The sequence below is a fragment of the Mustela putorius genome, unplaced genomic scaffold (genome assembly GCF_011764305.1).
Source record: "Mustela putorius furo isolate JIRA1106 unplaced genomic scaffold, ASM1176430v1.1 tig00003858_pilon_pilon_pilon, whole genome shotgun sequence".
In the NCBI taxonomy this organism is placed as follows: Eukaryota; Metazoa; Chordata; class Mammalia; order Carnivora; family Mustelidae; genus Mustela; species Mustela putorius.
In genome coordinates this window covers 9,561,949-9,568,855 of record NW_025422010.1, presented here as the reverse complement: position 1 = coordinate 9,568,855, position 6,907 = coordinate 9,561,949, and positions in this window count along the sequence as shown.

Here is a 6,907-nt window from a genome sequence, read left to right as displayed (position 1 = left end):
ACAATGAGATACCGCTTCACACCCATGTAAATGACTGTTACGGAAAAACCAAAATAACAGATGTTGGCTAGGATATGGAGAAATGTGTTTTATGCACTGCTAGTAGGAATGTAAAATGGTACAGCCTCTGTGGAAAAAGGTATGGGGATTCCTCAAAATACTAAATATGGAATTACCATATAATCCAACTTTGGGTTTATGACCCAAGAAGTGAAAGCAGGGACTGAAACAGATAATTTGTACATCCATGTTTATAGCAGTATTATTAAAAATAGTCAAAAGGTTGAAGTAACCCACCCAGCGCCCACTGTTGGATGAATGAATAAACAAAATGTGGTATGTGGTATATACATAAAATGAAATATTATTCAGCCTTAAAAAAGAGGGAGATTCTGACACATGTTACAACATAGAGGAAACTTGAAGACATTATGTTAAGTGAAATAAGCCAGTCACAAAGGACAAATACTGACATATAAATTATTCCATTCATATGGAGTCCCTAGAGTAGTCAAATTCATAGAGACAGAAAGTAGAATGAGAGTTACCAGGGTCTGGGGGAGGGGGAACAGGGAGTGAATGTTCAGCCGGTACAGAGTTTCAGTTGTGGAGGATGGAAAAGTTCTGGAATTGGATGGAGGTGACGGCTGCACAAGAGTGTGAATGTACTTGATGCCACTGAACTGTACATTTAATGACAGTTACTGTTAGGTCCGTTATTAAATGAAACGAGACTGAGACAAAGTGAAAGTTATTTAAAGCTTTATTTTATGTCAAGTATTAGAAGTCAGACTGATTTGCCAGGGGAATGAGACTGAAACAAAGTTAAAGTTATGCAAAGTTTTATTCTATGCCAAGCATTAGAAGTTAGACTGACCGGCCAGGGCTGCCTCCGAAGACAGCGACCCCTCCCAGCCTCACAGACTAACTTTTATAGAGCAAAAGCCTGGCCACACATAGGTGACCAATGAGATTGTAACATTGCATAGTCATGTTAGGCCACACACAGGTGGCCAACTGAATTATAGTTTACCCTTTAGTAGCTGTTTGAACTAACCTATTACTCTGGTCAGGACTGTCGCTCAAGTATGGCACCCAAAAGGCGGGGTTTACATTCTTTGGTGGCTCAGGAGACAGTATGTGTGTTTTACTGATTGGAAGTCTCCACCTGGCCTGACTTGTCCTTGTATTCTGGGCTCTATTATCAGGAACTGGCCGACCATATTTTACTGGTTTCCCAGACTTGCTTCTAAGTAAGTTTTTCGGGGGCGGGGGGTGCAGGGTTAGTTTGAGTTTTACTGCACAAACAACAAAATAGCTTTTTAACCAAGATGGAGTCACCCTGGCTAAATAGGTCCTTACAGTTATAATGGGAGGCGCTCAGGGGACTCAGTTGGCTAAGCATCTGACTCTTGATTTTGGCTCAGGTCGCAATCTCAAGGTCATGGGACTGATTCTCCCATGGGGTGCACGCTAAGCACAGAGTCTGCCTGGGATTCTCTCTCTGTCCCTCTGCCCTTCCCCACTCCTGCATGTTCTCTCTCTAAAATAAATAAATAAATCTTTTTAAAAATAGTTAAAATGGTAAATTTATGTTTTATATATTTTATCATAATAAAAATTTTAATGAAATGGGGGGATAAATTATTTTTGAAAAGATCAACAAATTGATAAACCTCTAGCCAAATTGACCAAGAAATAGAAAAGACACGAGTTATCCGTACCTGTACTGCAAGAGGAGACGTCATTACAGACAGTAAAGATATTTAAAGAATAAAAATGAGGGTGCCTGGGTGGCTCAGTGGGTTAAGCCGCTGTCTTCGGCTCAGGTCATGATCTCAGGGTCCTGGGATCGAGCCCCGCATCGGGCTCTCTGCTTGGCGGGTGTCGGAGGCAGGCCCCTGGCCAGGGCGGCCTCTGCCATTAAAAGATGGCGCCTGGCTAGTTGCCAGGTGAGGATTGCCTGGTGAGACTAAGCGGAACGCCCAAAGAGGAAGTAAACAGCATTGGTTGCTAGCGAAGTTGTTCGTTTAGGTGCACAGCCTGATTCGCTCCCTCCTGTACCCTGCTCGCTGATTGGTCATGTAAGCGTATATAAGTGTGTAGACTTGCGGAAATAAAGAGAGAGAAGATGCATCGGAACCAGGGTTCTTGTCGTCCTTGAGGGGCGAGGGCAATAGGCGGGAAGCCTGCTTCCCCTCTCTCTGCCTGCCTCTCTGCCTACTTGTGATTTATCTCTCCTTGTCAAATAAAGAAATAAAATCTTAAAAAAAAAAAAAGAATGAAAATGAAACACGGTGAACTATTCTATGCCTATAAATGAAACAAGTTAAATTAGAAGGAATGAATTTCTTGAAAACACAAACTGCCAAATCTCATTCAAAAGAAATTCAAAACTCATTCAAGGGCGCCTGGGTGGCTCAGTGGGTAAAAGCCTCTGCCTTCAGCTCAGGTCATGATCTCAGGGTCTCAGGATCGAGCCCCACATCGGGCTCTCTGCTCAGCAGGGAGCCTGCTTCCTCCTCCTCTCTCTCTCTGCCTGCATCTCTGCCTACTTGTGATCTCTCTTTGTCAAATAAATAAATAAAATCTTTAAAAAATTAAATTTAATTTAATTTAAAAACTCATTCAAAAGAAATTTATAGGTGACCTTGCTATAGCTCACCTATAAAAAACCAACATAGAATTTCATACTCAATGGTGAAATATTGATTGTGTTCTCTCTAAAATTAGGGACAAGCCAAGGATGTTTGTTCTGCAATTAGTATCATACTATATGTGCCAGCCTGAAATAAAGCAAGAAAAGGAATAAAAGGAAATAAATACAAATAAAATTATCTCTATTCACATATGGCATGATTGTCGACATAGAAATTCACAGAGAATTTATAATAAAGTTATTAAAACTAATAATAGACTTTAGCTAGGTCACAAGATACAAAGTCAATATACAAAAATCAACTATAGGCACCTGGGTAGCTCAGGGGGTTAAGCCTCTGCCTTCTGGGGCGCCTGGGTGGCTCAGTGGGTTAAAGCCTCTGCCTTCCACTCAGGTCATGATCTCAGGGTCCTGGGATTGAACCCCACATCAGGCTCTCTGCTTAGCAGGGAGACTTCTTCCCCTCTCTGTCTCTGTCTGCCTACTTGTGACCTCTCTATCAAATAAATAAATAAATTTTTTTTAAAAATCAACTGTATTTTTATTTACTGGCAATAAAGATTTTGAGATTGAATTTTATGATATTATTTAAATAGCACCTCTCCCCCAAAAAGCCATGAAATTCTTAGATACAAATCTAAAAACATATATGTGAGATCTGTATGCAAAAATTATAACTCTCAATCAAAGAAAAAAGATCTAAATAAATGGAGAGATTACTGTTTTTATGGATTAGAAGTCTCAATCTTATTAAGATGTCCACTCTCCCTAGACATATCTATAGAGTTGATGCCAATCTAATAAAAATCCCTAAAGGAATTTTCGTAGAAATCAACAAGCTAATTCTAAACTATGTATTCTAAACATATGTAAAAACAAATGAACTGGAGTTGTCAAAGCAATTTAGAAGAAAAACGAAATTAGAAGGCTCACACTACTTGATTTTAAGACTTAACTATACAGTCATCAAGACATGGTGGAAAAAAACATATAGGTCAGTGGAACAGAATTAAGTCAAGAAATAGACCAACACATATATGATGAATTGATTTTCAACAAATGTAGAAAGAGGTAATTCAATGGAGAAAAGATAGGGGGTTTTCTCCCAATTAATAGTACTGGAACAATTAAATATCCCCATGCAAAAAATGAACCTCAATCTATTCCTTTCACCTTACACAAAAACTAACTCAAAAAGGATCACAGAGGGTGGGGTGGGGGGAAAGGATCACAGACCTAAATGTGACACTTGGAACTACAAATATTCTAGAAGAAAACAGAAGAGGAAAAGTCACTTCCTTCTCCTTCTCCCCCATGACGGATCTGAAAATACCTTACCACAGCCTATATGAGAAGAGCCAGTCAAAGTATTTAGTTATTGTCCATAAATAGAATACAAAGAATGATGGTGTATGGTATCCATTCGGTCTAGTATTTTCATTAGGCTTTTTATTTTCCACCAGAAATGAAGGCAGCCCTTCCATCTGCTAGTGATTTAAAAACATATGGATTGCTCTTAATCAGCTCCACAAATTACCCACACTCAAAGCTGTTGAAATTGAGCACAAGCTTCAAATATCTGCTGCTGGACTCTATCAAAAATTCTGAGACTCAGAGTTCGAAAGTCAGACTCTCTCTTCCTTTCTTTTGTATTACTCCCCAGGTCGAGACAGCTCATAGGAGAGCTGGGTAAAGAATCTCATTGTCTTGGGTGCCAGTTGTTTGGGCAACTGCCTTCAGCTCAGGTCATGATCCTAGAGTCCTGGGATCAAATCCTACACCGGGCACCCTGTGCAGCAGGGAGTCTGCTTCTCTTGCTGACCTCTCTCCTCTCATGCTCTCTCTCTATATATATATATAATAAATAAATAAGAAAAATATTTTTAAAGAAGGAAAGAAACTCATCGTCTTGACCCCTGCAATTGTCTTCACTGTGCTTGAAAGTCATGCCTTCAACTAACGTAGGAAACCTCTTGTGGAATCCATTATTACCTTTAGTGAAGGGATGTTGTTGAAGACATTCTAAAGCCTGAATTTCTTCCCCCCCCCCACTATATAATAGTGTGTATATTAATTAAGTCACCTCAAACCCCTAGGGAAACTACTTGGACTATAAACAATGAAATATCTTAAGGGTCCTGGAATAAAAAACCTCTGAAGTGCTTTTGCAATAGTGCAAATTGCCCACGAGGGGGAGCCAGAGCACCAATGATAGAGCAAAAGAACACTCCCTGAAGGTTAAAACAACATTTACAAATAGCACCATTATTTCTAAATTGGAGTCTTAGTTATTTTAATGTTTTCTACCACATATAAAAGGCATCATTTGAATAGATGGTATAGCTTAGAAAAGGGAAGTTAAATTTTAAGATTATGCCCTACATTTTAGCTGTAGTTTGAGAAGACCTAATTCAATTTGAACTCAGGGGAATTTTCTTAAATCCAAAACTGAAGATTTTTATGCATAAAGAAGTGTCAGAAGTGGACAAAGTATAATGGTAGTTTTAAAGATAATTCTTTCCATAGAGTCTATTGTTTGGCTTTTATCTAGGTGTCACTCAAGGAAGACCAAAAAAAAAAAAAAAAAAAAACCCAAACAAAGAAAAAAACCTATTTTATTCTCTAAACTGATTTGGCAATTTGCTTCGTAAATTGTGGCCCCGGACCAGATCGGGACTCCTGGCTGTGGGCATATGTGGCAGGAGCAGGTGAGGAAAAGGGAGGAGACACAGCCAGGGGGTGATGGTTAAGGAATTCAAGCAGCATGAAGGGGATAGCCAGAGGATTGGTTTCCAGAGGGTAGCACAGCCTCTGCTGATGGGAAAGAACTTTAGAGAGGACACCACAAGGTCAGGTACAGCGTGAGGAACAGGGGGACTGGAAATATACACACTCCTCTGAGAAGGAGAAAAAGAGAGGGAGGATCTGAGCGGATACTATCATGAATATTCTAAGAACCTTGGCAGCGGTACCTTGAAGAGTTATGATCTAGCTTATACCACCTGGGAATAAAGCACGATTTCTCTTGCTACACGATGGCTTTAGGTAATGATTAGGTTTAGGATGTAAGAAAAATATACTAAGTTTCCCCTGGTTTCTCCTTGGCAATAGGGGTCAGGCAGAGAGAGTTCTGGGTGAGGCCGTTGTGAGGTTAAACAGGAGTTGAGCAGAGAAAGGTAGTTCTCCCTGGGCCTCTCAGAAGTTAGGGAGTCATCAGAAGGTGGCCACTAGTAGCTCCCAGGGGGATGATGGTCCTGGGAGACGGGGAACACTTCTGCTCTGTTCTGGAAGACCAAACAACACTTCTCAGGGGCAGGCTCTCCCAGAGGCTTTTAGTTTTAGTTTGGCTCTGTTCTGACTTCATCATCCTTTTTTTTTTTTTTAAGATTTATTTACTTATATAGAGAGGGAGTGAGGAGGGAAGGAGTGGAGAGAGAAAGAGAGCCTTCAGCAGACTCCCTGCTGAGCCAGGAGCCCCACGCAGGGCTGGATCTCATGGCCCTGAGAACAGGACCTGAGCTGAAACCAAGAGCTGGATGCTTAACGGACTGCACCACCCAGATGCCCCCGTCTCTGTGATCTTCACTTCAGGATAACGTACATAAATCACGAGTTGCATAGCTGGTAGACTCCTCTTGCAGTGAGCAAGAAAGGTTAATGGCAAGGCCTCCAAAGAACCCTCTTAAACACTATCCCAACTTCTCGCTCCAGACACTGGTTTGCTGGGTGTTGAACTTTCAGTTAATGAATTCTTCATAATTCAATCGCTCTTTCATGCTACTTCCTCTGCTCCACATTATGTGAGTGAGCTTTATCTATCTGTGTTGGTACAGCAAGTCATGGCGTGTCCATCCTCATCGTGTCCAGTAATCCATTGTAGGACTCAACTGTGATTAATCTACCCTGTGTAGATGGACATTTGGATAGCTTGCAGTTATGAAAAATAGGGCTGGGGACACCTGGGTGGCTCAGCCAATTAAGCATCTGCCTTCAGCTCAGGTCATGATCCCAGGGTCCTTGGGATCGAGTCCCACATTGGGCTTCTTGCTTGCCAGGAAGCCTGCTTCTCTCTCTGCTTGTGCACACGTGTTCTCTCTCTGACAAATAAATAGAGTCTTAAAAAAATAAAAATAGGGCTGATGTGAATATTCCTGTTTGTTGTTTTGGTGAACACAGGTATGCATTTCAGATGGGTGTACCTGGGAGTAGAATTACTGGGTCACAGGGTATGTATGTCCAGCTTTAACT